Here is a 19,771-nt window from a genome sequence, read left to right on the forward strand (position 1 = left end):
GGTCAACTGCTTTACCTTTTCTCGTTCTTTGTCAAACTTCACCTTCAACATCCTAATTTCATTTTTCTTAGCTACCAAATCTGCCTTATCAAGCTCCTCTTCTTTCCCCTTTCTTTCAAACTCTTGCAGCTCAACTAGCCTACTTTCCATCATCACATATTTCTTGTTTAACTCATCATACCTCTCATTTCGGTCTAACAACTCTGCTTGAACATGCAAGAATCTGTCCTGATTGAACCCAACATTCTCTTGATAGTCGTTGAAGTCGGATTTCAATGCTTCCAATTCAGAGCTGTTTTGCATCGAATCCAAAATTAGTCTTCCTCTTTCTTTCTCGGACTCTTCTATTACATCCTTTGCTTTGCTCAACTGCAGCTCCAACATCACTATCTTCGCATCTCTAGATTCAAGTTGTTCATTTAGACCCACTCTGATTTTGTCTCCTTCCATCATCATACTTTCTAATGCTGCTTTATCTCCCTTACTTTTTTTCAATTCTATTTGGAGCCTTTCTAATTGCTTCATAAGGTCTTCCTCATTGCTGACCTTTTTCCTTTTCAACGACCCATCTATAATTTGCGAAGGCCTATCTTCAGAACATGGCTTTTTAGGAGCAGCAGCTGGGGTCACATTCCTCCACTTTTCATATCCTTCACTTGAGCTAGGGTCTCTCATCCTTTCAGACTCCTTTTGAATTACAGTCAAATGGTTCCAATCTTGTTTGATAGTCTTGAGCACTTCTCGCATGGATTGATCCTTAAAAAACCCGAAAAATTCAGCAAGTCCCACAGTTCTTGGGATGTGTTGTATGCCGCCCAATTGTCTTATCACCAGAGCCGGAGCATAGCTGACATAACCTGTAATCCCAATTAAAGGTACCCAACATTTTTGTCCACAACTTACTATGACATCAACCGACTTAACCCAAGGGGCCTTCCAATTAAAGTTGCTATTAGGTAACTCTTGCAGTTTTTTCATCCAACCTTGATCACCTAGGTTTCCCCATTCTTCTTTCTCCACTATCTTCAAGGGTTTTTGGTTAAACCACCAAAAATTATTAAAGATCGGCTTCTTTGTTTCAACATGGCTTACCATCCAGATGTATAATAACTGAATACAACATCTCGCTACGCCTTTCCCCGTCTTCCTAAAATGGTTGAGGGTCAAAAAGGTCTCAGCCAATATGGCGGTTGTAGGGTTGATATGAGTATTTTCATATTCCACAAATGCAGCAGCAGCTTCTAGACTTATAACCCCTTTTAAGCTTGGAAATAACACGAGACCATATATTCCCAAAGCGATTAACCTGTCTCTTTCTAGCATGGACCCGTATTGTTCCTTCTTCTTTTCTAGTTCAACCTCTAGAGATTTCCATTTTAAGCCGCTGCCATTCTTTTCTAAAAATCTGCTCAAATGTGGAATCTTCAGCAACTTTGACAACTCAGGAATCACCTTGTCATTTCTCAAAGGAAAATAAACCATGTGCAGATGTTTGGGAAACTCTGTCAACATTCCATACTCCTCTATGGTGGGACACAAATCCACATTTCCAAAGGAAAAACATCTGTAATCGGGATCCCAAAAGTTTATCAAGGCTTTGATTGCTGGGTTCAATACTTCTATCTTTGCAATTTCTAGCAATCGCCCATATTTTCCGGAAAATGCCGTCTCATCGATGTTCTGACTATGGACCAATATTCTCTTCTCACATGCTACGTAATTCAGGTCTTTAACTACTGGAAGCTTCCTTGCATCAACTCTAGAGCAATCTCCCTCTGATAATTGTGACAATTCAGAGTTCTGCCCATATTCCACAGTAGTAAATTTGGTAATGATAGCCATCTTATCGTTCTTTTTTGTTAAAAGACCTGAAAATCGGATGCTTTATGGTTAGGATTATGTTTTATGCAAAACACGTTTATGCTCGACAAGGGTAGGTTGGCTATTCAGTCTCTAAAAAAGGGTCTCTTGCTGTCCCAGTGATCGCCCTCGTGGAGGCAATATGGGGGCTTGTAGGCAACGAGATGGCACGTGTACCAACCATTACCAATCTAAGCACTCAACGAAGAGTTGGGGTTTACACAAACTTAAACCTTGACTAAAAGTCGTAAGGTAAGCTGCTAGTCCCCCACTTAACTTAAAGTTTTTCAGTACAAACTCTCATATAAATGATGCATGACACAATCTATAATGCATGAACAAATATGTACAAATTTAAAGCATATGAGCAAATAAAAAAATAAAACACATAAATCCAACAAAAAAAAAAAAACTAGACAAAACAATGCTTAGTCCACAAGGTCCCCAGTGGAGTCGCCATTCTGTCGCACGTGTGCGGCGGCGCGGCGATCGTCCACTACCAACCCTTCATGATGGTGTGGTGTGTCTATTTGGCGTGGAAAAAATGGTGAGACAAGGAGTTCTTTGTCTCTAAGCTAAAAAATGGACTGGGAGTCGCCACCTAGTATTCTGGTTACTAGGAACCCTAACTGGTCTCAGAGATGGGGTACGGAGACTGGTTGCGTAAAGGGAAGGTGTTAGCACCCCAACTACGCCCTACCTAAGGTAGGCTGCATTGTTTTGTCTAATAAAATCCAAGTCACGTGGTGGTTTCCTATTGTCCAGGATATGCATTACATGTAATGTCATACCCCGGGTTCTATTGTCCAAACAAAAAAAAAATTAAATATTCGGAATACGCATTACGTGTAATGTCATACCCCAGGTTTTATTGTCCAAAAAAAAAAGAATTAAATATCCGGAATATGCATTACGTGTAATGTCATACCCCAGGTTTTATTGTCCAAAAAATAAAATTTTTGCTGTTTTTGAAATATTGGCCAATATTCTCTTGACTTTAATAAACTGGTTATTTAAAGCCAAAATGCATGCTAAAATATATATATTTTTTTTTTTGTATGAAAAATACAATATGAATTTTTAGCTTTGAGACACTTGGCCGTATGCACAAAAACATTTTTTTTTTTTTTTTTTTTTTTTTGTATTTTTGTGGAAGTTTTTGACGAAAACCGGGTATTTGAAAATCAGATTTTTGTATTTTTAACAACATAAAAACAAATATCACCCAATATTAATCAAAATGCCATAAAAATTACGCGGAAAAATTATAAAATGCTGAAACAAATATTTTTGATTTTTTTTTGAAATGGGCCGGGTCAGGCCCGAATACATGGGTTGGGCCGAACCTGGCCCAAATGCATGGGCTGGTTACTGTGCACATAGTAACCGGGTTACTGTGCGCACAGTAACCAGAGAATTAATTAGCGTGTATAGTAACCGGGGTTACTGTGCACACAGTAACCCGTGAATTAATTAGCCAGTTACTGTGCACAGCACAGTAACTAGCTAATTAATCTTCATCTGGTGCAGAACGTAAACGTTCTGCATGCAGATGAAGCCGAAGCCGAAGCAAAAAAAATGGCAGTGGAGAAAGTTACCTGGAACGGTGGCGACGCTGGCGGCAGCGGAGGCGGCGGAGGCGGTGTAGTAGTCGGCGGCTGTCCTCTTTCTTTCTCTCCTCTGTTTCTGTTCACCGTCACCTTGGGTCAGTTTTTCTCCGTTATTCCCTCTCTCTGTTCTGCTCCTCTTCTTCCTCTTCGGTTCTGCTGTGGCGGTGGCAGTGTCGATGGTGCAGGATGGCGGTGGCAGCTGCTGTTGCTCTTCTTCTCCAGTACTCCTTTCTTGTCCCTTCCCTTTCTCTTCTCTGTTTCAGTGGCTGGTTTTCCCTTTCTTCCTCTGTCTTCTTCTTCAGTTTCCCTCCTCTTTTCTACAACCCCTCTCTCACGTTGTTCTCAGCTTTTTCTTCTCCCTTTCGGTCCCTCTTCAAAAAGCTTAGTTCTCTCTCTCCCTCACGGTTTTCTTTCAACAATACTGCCAGCCCTCCCCTCTGTTTTTTTTTTTCTCCTCCTTCTCTCCCTTGCGTGCTGCTGTTCTTCCTCCATTTATAGCCCGTGAGCATGTGTTTTTTTTTTCATCGTGGGGTCATGCAGCGGCTGGTCGGGCGCGGCTGTCCAGGCGTGCCTCCCTCAGTTTCGGCGGTGCGGTAGGTGGTCGGCCAATGTCTTCGGTCGGTGGGCTGGAGGGACCAACACCATTAATTATACATTCTTTTTCCTTCTTTACTGCTGTATGTTAGGCGGGGAAGAAAGGGGAACAGTGCCGTTCAAAACGGCACCGTTTAGCCTTTCTCTTTTTTTTTTTTTTTTTTTTTTTTTTTTTTTTTTTAAGTATGAAACGGCGTCGTTTTGGATAAAACGCGCCGTTTCATTTAAAAATGGCGCCAGAACGCGCCAAATTCCAAATCAGCCCTCAATCATCTTTTTCTTTTCAATTGCGTCCCTGCCAATTTCGGTCCCTGCCCCCATAGTTGCCCGCGTTTTTCACTTTGGTCCTTGGCCTTTGATTTATGCAATTCAGCCCTTAATTGATCAATAAACTTCTAATTTCTTCAATTAGGCCCCTGAATCGATTCAATACAGCTCCCTCTATATTCGCGCCTTTTCCAAATTGGTCCCTGGTTTCGGATTTTCGCAATTAAGCCCCTAATTGGCCCTTAAACTTCAAAATTCATGCAATTAAGCCCCTGATTTGGCCTAATAAATTTATAAAAAAATATTTTGGCCCCAGAACTTAAATTTTTCTTCTAATTAAAGCCCAAATTGATTTAAAAATCAATTTTTCTCGCAATCCAAACCCCTAAAAATCCCATTAAAAAATCAATCATGTCCATAAACCTCCAAATTTAGGCTTTTTCCTCAAAATTCAAATTTTCCTTCTAAATAGGGCTCTCATCCTTCAAGAATATACTGCCAAAAATCCAATCTTTGTATTTTTAACCTCCTGGACCAATTTTCTGACCATTTTCTAAGCGCTTCCCCCCTTTGTTATTTTTCTAACCTCCCTTGGCTATTTATTTATTTTTTTGCGGGGACCCAAAAATGGGTTACAACAATTGTCATAACCCAATTTTGGCCCATTGGTTTTTAATTTAATTTTTACAGGGTTTAAAATGTAAAATTAAAAGATCAGAGACTTGTTTCGATGAAAAGTGTGATTTGTCAACTTTCGTGAAAATTAAGGACTATAATGTGCTTTTGCCATTCTATCCTTATCTTTGAGATAATCCTTACCTTCAAGATAATGATAGTTGTCTGATTTCGAATTCGATTCTAATTTGAATTTCAAAAAAGAGAATGAGTTTGATTGAGAATGTATTTCTTACAAGCGATGAAACTCTTGCACTATAAATACTGATCCCAGTCTATGCAAAAAGGGGAGAAAAACTAAGGAGGAGAAACCCAGAAAAAAGACGAAAGAAAAAGCTAGAAAAACAAAGAAGAAAAACAACAAAAACAGAGCAATTCTATCGCACCCGACAGAGCAAACAAAACACAATCAAAAAAAGAAAATACAGAGAGAGGAACGAAGACACAGGGGAAGGGGAAACAGAGAAAAAATAGAGAGGCACACAGAAATACATGAAGAAATAACACGCAGAGCAGGGGAGAAAAAGGGAAGCACACACACAGACAAGGATTGATTATCCCTGCCATTGTGTTATCCCTGCAAAAAAAAAAAAAAAAAGACAACAATCGGCATCCACAGTAAACCGGCATCTCCATTGTTGTCTCCTTCGTCATCTCAAAGTCTGTTAAAAAACGAAAAGCAGACCGCGGGCATAGGAACGAAAAAAGCAGAAGAGAAGGTATCAAGCAGGCGAAAGTCACCACTAGCGTTCCAGCCAGAATCGTCCCCATCGCCAGGTACGCGACTTCTTCCTCTTGCATTGTTTCAGTAATTGACATTTACATTGTGCAAGTGAATTTTAATTCACTTGCACAGTGAAGCAACACGCGTGCTTTAGCGCACGCGTGTTGCTCAGCATAGCCAGGCCATTGGCTTGGGCCAGTGGCCGGGCTGGCTGGGCCCAGGCCCAGCCCCTGTGGGGCTGTGCTGGGCCCAACCACCAATATACATGCTGGGCTGGATTTAGCCCAGCCCAGCCCAAAAAACAGAAAAATAAAAAAGAGGTAGAGAAAAATAAAAAATAAAAAAATGTGTATGCATAAATAAAAATAATGTAAATTTATTGGTTTATTCACTAACGCCAGAGTTAGGAATAAAAATACCGGTTTAAATTTATATTATTTTAATTCGTTGTATTTTATTTTATTTAGCTAGAAAAATAAAACAATATGTGCATGCATAAAAATAAATGTATTATTATTTATTTATTCACTGGCGCCAGAGTCGAGATTAAAAAAAAAAACATTTGATTTAAATTTATTTTTTTAGCTACGTAATATTTATCAAAGCCAGAGTTGGAAATATTTGTAGTTAATATTCACTGGCGCCAGAGTCAGGAATATTGTAATCAAATTTCATAACATAAAAAAAAATAAACATTTAGCAATTTAAGATGAAACTAATAATGCAGCCTGCCTCAGGCAGGACGTTTAAGGGGTGATAATATCTTCCCTTTTACGTAACCAGTCCCGAACCATAGAATCTCTGTTGATCAGTTAGGGTTCCTAGTGACCATAATACTAGGTGGCGACTCCTTAAACAAGAATATTCCCATCATAGAACAGGATGCCATAAATCTGTTCTTTCCAAAGATTTGTAAATTAATTTTTTAGGAAAGTCACGATGTCGGGTGCGACAGAATGGCGACTCCACTGGGGACTATAGGACTAAGCTTTGCTATTTGTCTTCTTTATTGCTAAAAATGTTTTGTTGTATTGTGTTTTTGTTGTTGTGTTGTTTGTGTTTATCAAGTTTTATATTTTGCTCTTTTTACTGTTTTAGCATGCATAGTTATTCATTGTTTATCATACATATGCATTGGACATGGGTCTAAGGACTATAATTAAAGAGAGAATGGAATATAGCCCTATAGGACTATAATTTCCACGAAGAAGGTTTAAGTACTGATTTATAAGTTTTTGTCAATTAATGTAAACTTATTTTTCTTCTTTTTTTCTTTTTTTTTAAATAAAATTAATTATTTGCATGTCAGTCAACTTAAATGTTAATTGAGATTAAATTTTTAATCCGAGCAATTTTAATAATACTTTCTATATTTAATAAAAAAAATTATTGTGATTTTGAAGTTTAAATTAAAAGAGAAAAAAAAATAAAGAAGAAAAAATTCCTCAATTTTAATATCAACTCCTTTTAATTATTGCTTCCATATAATTTAAAGTAAAAACTCGGTTGGTTTTCACATCTATATTTTGAAGATTTATTTTTATTTAATTTGATGATAATTAAAATAAGTATTAATAAGAACTTTAATGATTTTAATTTAGGGAAAACATGTTAGGGTGAGAAAACCTAATTCATGATAATACAATATCGTGTTAAATTAATTTTACATCATTTGATATTAAACTTGGTTTCTTCTCAACTTTCATATACTCTCATGATGTCCTCTAATCATATTTATTATGAAAAAAAGGGAAGAAAAAAAGGGTGTTTTATACTTATTTCTATCATAAAGTTTTAATTTATTGTTGATGAACATAAAAAAATATGATATTTTTCAAATAAAAATTCTAAACTTATAGTAAATGGATTAGTACTAGCAAGTGTATTTGTGCAATATCTTGGGTTTTTTTAAAATATATTTTTATTTGATTTTGTAAAAATCAAAATAGATAATCATAAAAATCCATGAGTTTGATTTTAAATAAAAATATATTTAAAAAAACCCAAGATATTTCCACAAAAATGTGGGGAAACAATTTCCATAAAAAAAGTTAAGTCCTGATGTATAAGTTTTTGTCAAATAATGTGGACCTATTTTTTCTTATTTTCTTTTTGTTTTTTCAATAGAAGTATTTGCATGTCAGTCAACTTAAATGTTAATTGAGATTAAATCTTTAATCCGAGTAATTTTAATAATACTTAGTATATTTAATAATTCTTTTCAATTGTGATTTGGAAGATTAAAACTAAAAAAGAGAGAAAAACAAAGAAGTAGAACTTCTTTAACTTTAATATCAACTCCTTTTAATGATTGCTTCCATATAATTTAAAGTAAAAACCCTGTCGGTTTTCACATCTATGTTCTAAAGATTTATTTTTATTTAATTTGATGATGATAATTAAAATAAGTATTAGTAATTAAGAACTTTAATTACTTAAATTTAGGGAAAACATGTTAGGGTGAGCAAACCTCATTCATGATAAATTATTACACTAAAATGATTTTGAACTCAATATTGTTTTTTTAGCTTCTATATTTTATTTTCATTTACAAATTGGTCCTTATTTGATTTTCTTTTATTGTTGTTTCTTATGAAATCTATAGTTTAGTCCTTATAATAAAAAAGGTTCTTAGAATTAGATCCCTGAATTAATGATTATTCCAAATCATGAAATAGTTCATTTTATTAACAAAACACTTATTTAGCCCCACCCACAAAACACTATTCATTTTGATTTATTTTTTTTTTGCTTTTTCTGTTTAGTTTTTTTTATTTAACCCTTCACCATCTCAATCTTCTTATTTTTTTGTTTTTTTTTCTAGTTTCTTCTGTTTTTGAGAATTGTGCTGTATAATTTGTTTTTTATATATTAGGTTATTTACTAGTCTTATGAATTTATAAGAAGAATCTGGTAAAAAGACAAGATAGATTGGAGGTAATGATGAAGGCTTTGATGAAAAAGATGGATAAATTGAGTAATGAAATGATTAGTAAACATGATTTCCTAGTTGTAAGAGAAAGGAGATTAAAAGGTATACTAGATAAGCACTTTTTTCTCCAGATAAAAATATATCTTAAAACTCCAATGATGATACGAAATATGATGGAAGAAAGTCTTGTACACACTAAAATATTTTATATGAGACACAATTAAGGAGAGAGTTTGGTGGTAGATTTAAGTAAAATAGAGATTTCAGTCAAGGAAAAAAATTAAATAATCTCGATAATTTAAATCGTAATTTGGGTAGCATAAAACTTAAAATCTCAGTAATTTAGGGAAAGAATAATCCAAAGGTTTATTTGGATCCAAAAGTCTATTAATAATACTAATAATATATTTTTCATTGAAAATTAGATTGAAATTGTTTTCTTATTCTTAAATTTTATGCATAGGTTTTGAACATGATTTATCATATTTAAGGATTTTTTAGCTTTGAATCACACATAAAATATGAGCTACTTACATACTTGTTTCGATTAACAGAAACTTTAGTCCTTGTCTTCTCTATGCAGGTAAATTTCATGGTGCTGCACTAGAATCTCTAAATCATCAATTTGGCCACATCTCTCCCTCATTGCTCTTATGTCTTTATACACTTGAAGCATTGTTGGTCTTCGATCTGGAATGGAATCAACACAGTGGCATCCAACTTTAAGCAGCTGAAATATCTCATCATCAAATCCTTGCCCAACTAGAGACTTATCAATGGCATCATAGATCTTGGAACTAGTCAAAAGATGACTAATCCATTCATTAAGAAGACTGTTCGAGGAACCAGTCATTCTGCTAGAATCCACCCCCATAATCAGCTCATCATCTTGCATTTGTTGGTCATCATCTTGCATTTGTTGGTCAAATATGTGATTCGGGTCAAATATCTCATCATCTTGCATTTGTTGGTCAAATATGTGATTCTGGTAATTATTTAGTCATGTTTTCTGGTTCTTTTTATTGTGTACTGGATCTACAGTGTCGAAAGCTAATTAGGACAAGCCGTAGGGAGAATGGACAATATATTTTGGATGAGTTGAAAGTGCCAGTTGTTGTTATTGCTACTACTACTATTGATTTGTCTTTCTTTTATTTGATTCTTTCACCTTCTAGTTTTTATTTATGGCATTCCCGTCTAGGTCATGTTTCCTCTTCTCGTTTGAGAATTTTGGCATCCACATGAGCTTTAGGAAATTTGAAACTTGTGACATTTCTAATTGTAGTGGATGTAAACTAGCAAAATTTTCTACTTTACCTTTTAATCGAAGTATTTCTGTTTCTTCACCATTTGATTTGATTTATTCTAATATATGGGGGACTTTCTCTTTTATTGCCATAAAAGGAGGGTCTCGATATTATGTCTTTTTTATTAATGATCATACTCGTTATTGTTGGGTTTATTTAATGAAACATTGTTCTAAATTCTTTGAGATATATGCAGCTTTTCGAGCTCTTATCAAAACTCAACATTCTGTTGTGATCAAATGCTTTAGGTGTGATTTGGGTGAGGAATACACCTCTAATAAATTTTTCCAGTTGCTTGCCTTAGATGGAACCATCTACCAACCTTCATATGCCTTAGATACTCTTGAGCAAAATGGTGATGCTGAAAGAAAACATAAGCACATCTTCGAAACTGCTCATTCTCTCTTGTTGTCTGCTTTTTGTTCCTAGTGAGTTTTGGGGATAAGCTGTTCTTACTGTGGTAAGTTTGATTAATACAATTTCATTTTTTCATAGTTTGAGTTTATCTTTTTTTGAAAAGTTATATGGGTATGTCCCTAATTATTTCTCATTTAGAGTATTTAGTTGTACTTGTTTCGTTCTTCGTCCTCATGTAAAACACTATCCTCTCAATTCGCTATTTGTGTCTTTCTGGGTTATGGTGAAGGTTGTTGTAACCCATTTTTTAGTACACCCCACAAATAAAAAATAATAATAATAATAATAATAATGAACAGTGTTGTTTTGACAGACATTGTTCATCTCTCTCTTTCTATTTTCTCACGCTGCCTAAAGCCCCACGCTCCCTTAAAACAAGGAAACAGTGACCGCATGCTGCTACTAAAGCCCCACGCCACATGACTGGAAAACAGCACATGCATGCCCTACAAAGCTGCCTGACAGCAGGATGCTCCCCTGCTCCCCACGCGCAACAGCAACCCGCTCCCTTCTAGCCTATAAATACTAGTCTCAACACCAGCAGTAAAGGGGATTTTTTTTTGGACGAGAGAGGGCTCTTTTGAAACTAAAAGCAGAGGATTTTTTGGAAACAAAGAGAGCCACTGTGAGAGGGTAGAAACAGAGGAAACAAAATAAAAAAGAAGAAGGGGAGAAAACGGGGAAGCTCTGAAACAGAGGGAAATATAAACACATCAACACTGCCAGGGATCGTCATTTTTTTTACTCATTAGCTTCTCCCACCCGTTGCTGCACCATTTGAAGAAAAGGCAGCACCTATTCCTCTGCACGGGGAAGAAGAAGAAGGAAACAACTGCTCTCCTCAAGCTTCCCAGCCACTGTCACCTTCATAACCACTTGAGGCATCATTGGCTTCCTCTCCACCACCACCAGCACCATCAACGCTGCCAAAAAACAACAGAATCACCGTGAGAGGGAAGAGCATTGTGAGAAACAGAAGAAGAAAGGAGAAGCAGAGGAGAACAGAGTAAAACAAAAAACACAGAGAAAAAGGAAGTAAGGTCGACCACCATCCCAGCTGTCGCACGTGTGCGGCGTCGTGACGAAAATATATTGTTGTTTCCATTTTAAATCTACAATGTAAATCTATTTCTATGTGGAAAATGTGGGGAGACAAGAAATTCTTGTCTTTGATCGGTGAAAAATGGAATGGGAGTCGCCACCTAGTATTTTGGTCACTAGAAACCCTAACTGGTCTTAGAGATCGGGTACGGGGACTGGTTGCGTAAAGGGAAGGTATTAGCACCCCAAATACGCCTTACCTAAGGTAAGCTGCATTGTTTGATTGTCTGATAAAAACTAAGGTGTTATTGTGTTTCTAGTTGTTGGTCAGCCCATGGTTCAAGAAAAATCCTCCTCGGTGAGGAGGTCTTTATCTTATCGGGTAAAATCCTAACCGTTCTAACGTCTATACAAAAACTTTATTTTTAATATTAGGAATACGTTTTACGTATAAATTTGTAATCCCAAATACTACAAGAAGACAAAAAGAATTTTTTAGAATTTTTGAAATATTGGCCTAGTTCTCATGGCTTGAATAAATTGGTTATTAAAGCCAAAATGCATGCTAATACATATATTATTTTGAAATTTCCTTCGTTGTGTGAAAATACGATGTTATAATATATATATATATTGGAGAGACTAGGCCGTATGCATGAAAACAAAACATTTTTTTTTTATAAACTTTTTTCTTGACAAAAAACGGGTATTTTAATACTGGATTTGTATCTTTACGGTATAAAAATACAAACCAATATTAAGTCATTTTGATAAAAATATGCAGGAAAATCAATAATATTTTAAAGGATTTTTCATAATTTTTGAAAGCAAAATATTTTTTATTTTTTAAAATTTTTTGATGTTTTTGACGAAAACCGAGTATTTTAATACTGGATTTGTATCTTTACAGTATAAAAATACAAACCAATATTACACAAAATAGACAGACAGTACACAAGAAAAGCACTATTTTTTTAGAAAAGATTTTTTAGAATTTTAATTTTTTATATATAAAAAAAAAATTGAATAGTAGATTACTCTCTACTGTTCACGTGAACAGTGGAGAGTGAATTAATTCACTCTCCACTGTTCACACAACGAGAACAGTGGAGACCACCGAGGAAGAGGAAGAAGAAGAAGAAGAAAGGGAAGGGGAAGGAGGCTGACCTGCGGTGGAAGCTTGGCTGCGACGAGGAGGCTCTTCGGGTGGCTCAGCGGGCTTCGGTGGAAGGAATGGTGGCCGGTGTCGGTTGCTGGTGAAGGAAGAAGAAAAGTTGCAAAAGAGAGAGGCTCGGCGGCGCTCTCACTATATGAGGTGTTCTGGCGGTTGCTTGTGATGGAGATGGAGTTTTTCAAGCTGGTGGTGACGATATTGGCTGCTGAAGTCCGCGGTGGAGAGAGAGAGAGGCAGGTTCTGCTGGCAGCAGGAACCGGGTTAGGGAGGCTGGTTTTTTTTGTTGTCTTTGGACCCGAATTTGTCCCCCCTTGAAGCATGAAAATCACATCTATTTATAGGTGGTGGAAGAGGAACACCTCTTCTATTCTAGTGACAAATTGCAGCCCTTGGTTCGACCCGAAAACACCCCAACCACTGCTTCAAAACATCAATGATGAACTGCCAGTTTTGTGCAGGAAAATGGCTGGTCGGGTTGGCCACTTTAGGGTGGTTTCACCGTCGTTACAGCCTCGATCAGAAACAAATATTTACACTAGGGTGTACTCATGTGTCAGGGTATCATTTTCGTGCAGGTTTCGTTTAATTTGGGGAAGAAACGAGGCGTCAAACGCCTTGGGAAGGAGGCCCCTCGGGCAGCGTCTCTGAAAAAGATGATGAATAGTAAATTTCTGCTAATTACAGTTTAGTCCCTTAATTTGTGGTTTATCTCTAATTGCACCCCTGATTGGCCTCAAACTTTCAATTTTGTTTAATTTCACCCCTGGATAACTTCAATTTGCACCCCATATTTCCACGCCTTTTCCAGTTTGGTCCTTGGTTTTGGATTTATTCAATTAAGTCCCTAATTGGTCATCAAACTTCAATATTTATACAATTAAGCCCCTGATTTGACCAAATCAACTCTCAAAAATTATAATTTGACCCTAAAACTTTAATTTCTTCCAATTAAAACCCAAATTGACTTAAAAAATCAATTTTTTTTGCAATCAAATCCTCTATAAATTCAATTAAAAATCCAATTAAGTCCATAAACCTCCAAATTTGGACTTTTCTCCTAAAAATTCAAATTTTCTCTTCCAACGGGGGTCTCATCATTCAAGAATATATTGTCAAAAATCCATCTTTGTATTTTTAACCTCCTTGACTAATTTTTCTGACCATTTTCTGGGTGCTTCATGCCTCCTGTTATTTTTCTAACCTTTTTTGGCTATTTTATTTTTTGTGGGGACCTAAAAATGGGTTATAACACCAGCCATCCTCCGGTCAGCAACCACTAGTAGCATCACCTTCAGAACCGCCACAGGTCAGCCCTCTGCCCCTTATCTTGTTTTACTGCTCATCTTCTTGCATGCAGAACGTGCACTATGCACGTTCTGCAAGCAAGAAAATAATTACCCGATTACTATGTATGTGCACAGTAACTGGCTAATTAATTAACTGGTTATTGTGCATACAGTAACCCGGTTACTTTGTGTACAGTAACCAATCCAGGCTTGTTTCGGCCCAATTTATTTTGTTTTCATGCATACGACCTAGTCTCTCCAAAATAAAGAAAAATCATCGCATCATATTTTCATACAACAAAAGAAATTTCGAAAACAATATATGTATTAGCAAGCATTTTGGCTTTAATAACCAGTTTATTTAAGCCATGAGAACTAGGCCAATATTTCAAAAAAATATTAAAAAAATCCTATTTTTGGGGGATTTCATCTATTATTCACCGCTAATGTTTGGATAAAGAAATCCTTATGGGACGAATATCCAAAATATTATTGGGAGTAATCAATCCGCACACATCCTTGAAAAAAGCCTTGATTATAATCGAGGACATTTCAATTTATTTGTTTTTGCTCCACGGTTTACGAGCCATGATAGTATAAAATACAAAAAAATAAGTTTTTTTTAGCGCCATAGATTTCTAAATTTCTTGTGGTCCCTCTTCTTTGTGATTTACGAGTCGCAAACTCTTGAAATACTAAGGGAAAAATGAGCTTTCAAAGCACATGGAATCTCCTTGGATTTTTATCCAAATAAATTTTATTTGAATCAAACCTAGGAAAACTGATGGGATTAGAAAACACCAACACCATAGCAATTATAGAGCAAACCAAACACCAAGCAGCTTACCTTAGGTAGGGCGTACTAGGGGTGCTAATACCTTTTCTTTTTTCGCAACCAGTCCTTTGCCTTAGAATCTCTGAAAGACCAGTTAGGGTTCCTAATGACCATAATACTAGGTGGCAACTCCTTTACACAAAAAGAAAAAAACCTTGAAATTCAATCAATGGTCGTCGCTTCGTTTCGAGGGTGCGACAAAGGTAAAATGGTGTATCATTGTTTTGATCCAATAACTCATAAACTTTATGTGTCTCGTCATGTTGTCTTTCTTGAGCATATAACTTTCTTTTCTATTTCATCCACTACAAATCCCTTTTTCGAAGGATTCTGGTAATGATATCTCTCCCTATGTTCGATCAATTTGTACTCATAACTCTACAAGTACTGGTACTTTACTCTCTGGCACACCTGAAGCTCCATTCTCATCTATAGCCCCTCAAGCTTCATCTGAGATTGTGGATCCACCTCCACGTCAGTCCATCCATATTCGTAAGTCCACAAAACTACCAGATTTTGCTTATTCTTGTTATTCTTCATCATTTACTTCATATTTAGCTTCCATTCATTGTCTCTTTGAGCCCTGTTACTATAAAGAGGCAATTCTTGATCCGCTTTGGCAATAAGCTATGGATGAGGAACTTTCTACTTTGCATAAGATAGATACTTGGGATCTGGTTCCTCTACCTCCTGGTAAGAGTGTTGTTGGTTGTCATTGGGTGTATAAGATCAAGACTAATTCTAATGGTTCTATTAATTGATACAAAGCTAAACTGGTTGCAAAAGGATACTCTCAACAGTATGGTATGGACTATGAGGAGACATTTTCCTGAGTTGTAAAAATAACTACTATTCGTACTCCTATTGTTGTAGCTTCGATTCGTTAGTGGCATATTTCTCAACTTGATGCTAAAAATGCCTTATAGAATGGAGATCTTCAAGAAGAAGTTTATATGGCACCCCCTCCTAGTATTTCACATAACTCTGGATATGTTTGTAAGCTTAAGAAAGCATTATATGGTCTCAAACAAGCACCCCGTGCTTGGTTTGAAAATTCTCTATTGTGATCTCGTCTCTTGGCTTTATTTCTAGCAATCATGATTCTGCTCCTTTTATTAAGTGCATAGATACAGATCGTAACATTCTGTCTTTATATATTGATGACATGATTATTACTAGTGATGATATTGATGGTATTTTAGTTTTGAAGACAAAATTGGCTAAATGATTTGAAATGAAGGATTTGGGTTATCTTCGATATTTCCTAGGTATTGAGGTAGCATACTCACCTAAAGCTTACCTTCTTTCTCAGTCGAAATATGATCAGTATCTAAGATTCTTCACATTGTAATCTGAAATAATATTTGGTATATTACAATCAAAGATATTAATTTGATTCTATGCACCTATGAAAACTCAGTTTTTAGCTTAACAATTATTTGTTTTGGTATCACAACTTATTTTTCAATTTCATAATTTATGTATAATTTACATTGTATAAATATTGTCTATTATAGAATGTATAACAAGTATCTATTAGAATAGGAAATTAATGTAGGATTATTCCAATGTTGTAATCCCTATTGTAACTGCAGTGTTCTGCCGCATATATATAAATAGGAAGGTTGGCTAAGGCACAAACCAACACATTTCATTATTCTTAACTTGGTATCAGAGCCACAAAACCCTATAATAATTAAACCTACTTTTCTCACAGTCTTCCTTCTTCAATGGAACAGCCGCCATATACAGCTTTCAATTCTACAACACCAATAGTCTAGCCTTCTTATCTGGCAGTGCAGCCTTCTTCTCCTCTAGCGCTTCCTCTGCTCTCCTCTGCTGCATCACCGCCTGGTTTCTCCTCTTCCATGGCTAGTGAATGCCTCCTCTTGCAGCCCACATCTGATGCAGCTGCTGCCTCAGTTGTCGCAAGCATTATCTCCCTTTCTTACACTCATCAAGTTATCTCCCTCAAATTAACAAACACCAATTATTTATATTGGCATATGCATCTAGGCCGAGTTTTTAGTTTTGTTGATGGCTCCAACACATGTCCACCTTCATATGTTCTTGTCGGAGATGGTATCTCTCTTCAGGTAAATCTGCTCTTTCTTCGCTGGAAACAACAGGACCAACTCATTCTGAGTGCTCTTATTTCCTCCCTATCTATGAAAGTTTTGCATCTTGTTGTTGACTATCAAAGTTCTTGTTCAGCTTGGGGCAATCTTGAGCGAGCTCTCGCTTCCACCTCCAACAATCGTATTATACAACTTCACTACTCTCTTCAGGATCTTCGACAGAATAGGAAATTAATAAAGGATTATTCCAATGTTGTAATCCCTACAGTAACTGCAGTGTTCTGTCACATATATATAAATAGAAAGGTTGGCTAAAGCACAACCCAACACATTTCATTATTCTCAACTTTGTCATAACTCATTTTTGAGTTATTTCCCATTTCATATTTTTTCTCTCTTCAAAAAAATAATAAAATACAAAAAAAATCCAATAATACTAGTATATTATTGAATTCCTTGTCTCTCCACATACTTGCCAAGGATATTATTATATTTTTTTTCTTTGAGGATGGACGATCAACGCGATGCCGCACACGTGTGACATATATCAAAAGAATTTTTTACATCACCAACACTATTTACTACTAGTATATTATTGCATTCACTATTATGCTAGACTTAACAACACTATTAACTACTTCAATATTGATGATTGTAGTCCTTTTTTTATTTATGGACTAGTTTTTTGTTTTGGGTTCTTGAATTTTTTTTTCAATTTTATCTTTTCATGTTATGTTTTTATATGTTTAAGCCTGATAGTTTGTTTTGATTTATGTTCTATATTATATTTGTGATGTAAAAAAAAAATCTTGTATAGATTGATGCTCAATTTTACAAAATATAATTTAGTTTTAGTTTTATTAATTGAAAGCAATTTTCTTAAGATATTGTGTTGGTTCATGTTGATTGGATAGCACGTAAATATGTTTACCAGATGGACAGGTTCAAGTAGCTTGCTCACGCCAAACAATTTATTTAACAAAAAAAATTAACTCATATTAAGTCTCGTCGTCGGGCTGAGACGTGCCACAAGATCAAGCAAATAAGCTTGCTTCATGAGCTACGGACATATTACATAGGTTTTAAGCTAAGACAGAGAGAAAGTATCCCATTTGTATATGTATATATACTATATGTGTTACGTAATAATTTATTGTTTTTGCTTGATCAACTATATATTCCCTCTTTAATTAGGCTCTTATAGACAGCTAGTGGGCTGAACAAGTCCTGAAGCAAGTCCACCAGCATTGCTGCATGATGCTTCCGCTGGCTGGTTCTTGTAAGTGAGCTTTACATCTTCTAATTTGATCCCAGTGCATGGATATTTTTTGCTACAATCAAATTTCACCGCCACTTCTGTTGCTGATGATCCATGAATGTCTTGGTAGGTCACATCACTTATTTTCACACCAGAAACCTGTTTAATGTACAGCAAAACACAGCAAGATTTATGTATGTTTTGGATGTTAGCTTTCAAGATATGAAAAGAACGGTAAAGACAATAGATTTGGCTGTACCTGGCCAGGGCAGTTCTTCTCGCCGGGGCAATAGTTTTGGTCTATTACAATGGGATTCTGGACATTATTCATGACTGCGTGTCGGAAAAGAATATCTCTAGCAAAACCATTGCTAGGCCTTCCCCAAGACTTAATTCTCAGTCCATTTTGTGTACCGGTAAATGTAGCTGTCTTTACTGTGACATTTTGCACACCAGCCTCTTGAGATTCTTTGCCTAAACTTCCAATGCTACAATATCAACACATTAAACATTAGGAGCAGATGATAATTGATATAAACTTATAGTTGATGTTATAATTTCTTATATACCTGATTCCATGGCCAGGTCCACATGCCACATTTTCAATCCACAAACTCGAGGTGCCGGGGCCAATCGATACACAGTCGTCACCTGTTCCAATCCTAGAATTCAATATGGTGACACCGGTTGATGATTGAACGTGAATGCCATCCGTGTTTGGGCTGTTTCCGGCGGCAGAGACTTTGACTCCTTGCACTTTGACGTTTTGGCAACTATTGATGACAATGTGAAACAACTGGCTATTTAATGACGCCAATCCGGTGATTGCAATATTGTTTGAATTGGTAAACTCAAGTGACTGCACAGTAAATAAATCAACAAGAAAATTAAGACCTTGAAAATATAACATCTATCTCTAGTCTACTGACCAAAATATTGCATGCATGTGCTTTATTATCATACCGTTGCGCCTCTGGGGCAACCCTTGCCGGAATTCTTGCAAGACCACAGTCCAGCACCCTGGCCATCAAGAGTCCCTCCAGATACAGCAACCCCATTAACATGCTCAAAGATTAGCCAATTTTTAGCGTTGCCAATGACCTTATAATCTGATGGTGCGACCAGGGTACCATCTATACGTAGCAAGATAGCACGGTTCTTGCAAGGACCCTGAAACCTCACTTGACCTAAAGAGAAACTCCCTTTAGGAACAGAAATTGTGGCTGGTTGTGTTGAGGCACATGCATGTGCCCAAGCAGCAGCAAAGGCCTTGGTTGAGTCAGTTTTTTCCATCAGGTTTTGGCACCATAACTTAACACACTAAATTGCGCTGCCTTTGCTGAAGGTGAGAACGCAAAGAAAACGATGAAGAAAAGGGTAATAGGACGAGGGATCATTGGAAGTGGAAGGCCTGCCATTGATCTTTTTGGTATCGGATAATATTTGAAAAGATGCAAGTGATGAGTATAAAGTTGAGATGGAGAGATGGGAATCTGAAGAAGCTGAAGGTGGTATTTATAGGAAGTTTGGATATAGAATGCATGTGGAGATTTACTATTGGGTATTTGAAAATATAAGGCAAAATCCATTTGTTCATCTTTTATAGGAAAAATAAAATAAAAATAACGGATGCTATTAATGCATTCATATTGATTAGTTTCTCATGATAAAATAAATCAATTTTAAAAAAATTAAATATAAAATAAATTTATT

At 36.2% G+C, this 19,771-nt stretch overlaps 1 pseudogene; it reads right to left on the minus strand.

Moving 5' to 3' along the window:
- Positions 1–17,744: 17,744 nt before the first annotated feature.
- Positions 17,745–19,476, minus strand: LOC118056111 (polygalacturonase-like; annotated as a pseudogene).
- Positions 19,477–19,771: the final 295 nt, after the last annotated feature.

The sequence above is a fragment of the Populus alba genome, chromosome 17 (assembly GCF_005239225.2).
Source record: "Populus alba chromosome 17, ASM523922v2, whole genome shotgun sequence".
Taxonomy (NCBI): Eukaryota; Viridiplantae; Streptophyta; class Magnoliopsida; order Malpighiales; family Salicaceae; genus Populus; species Populus alba.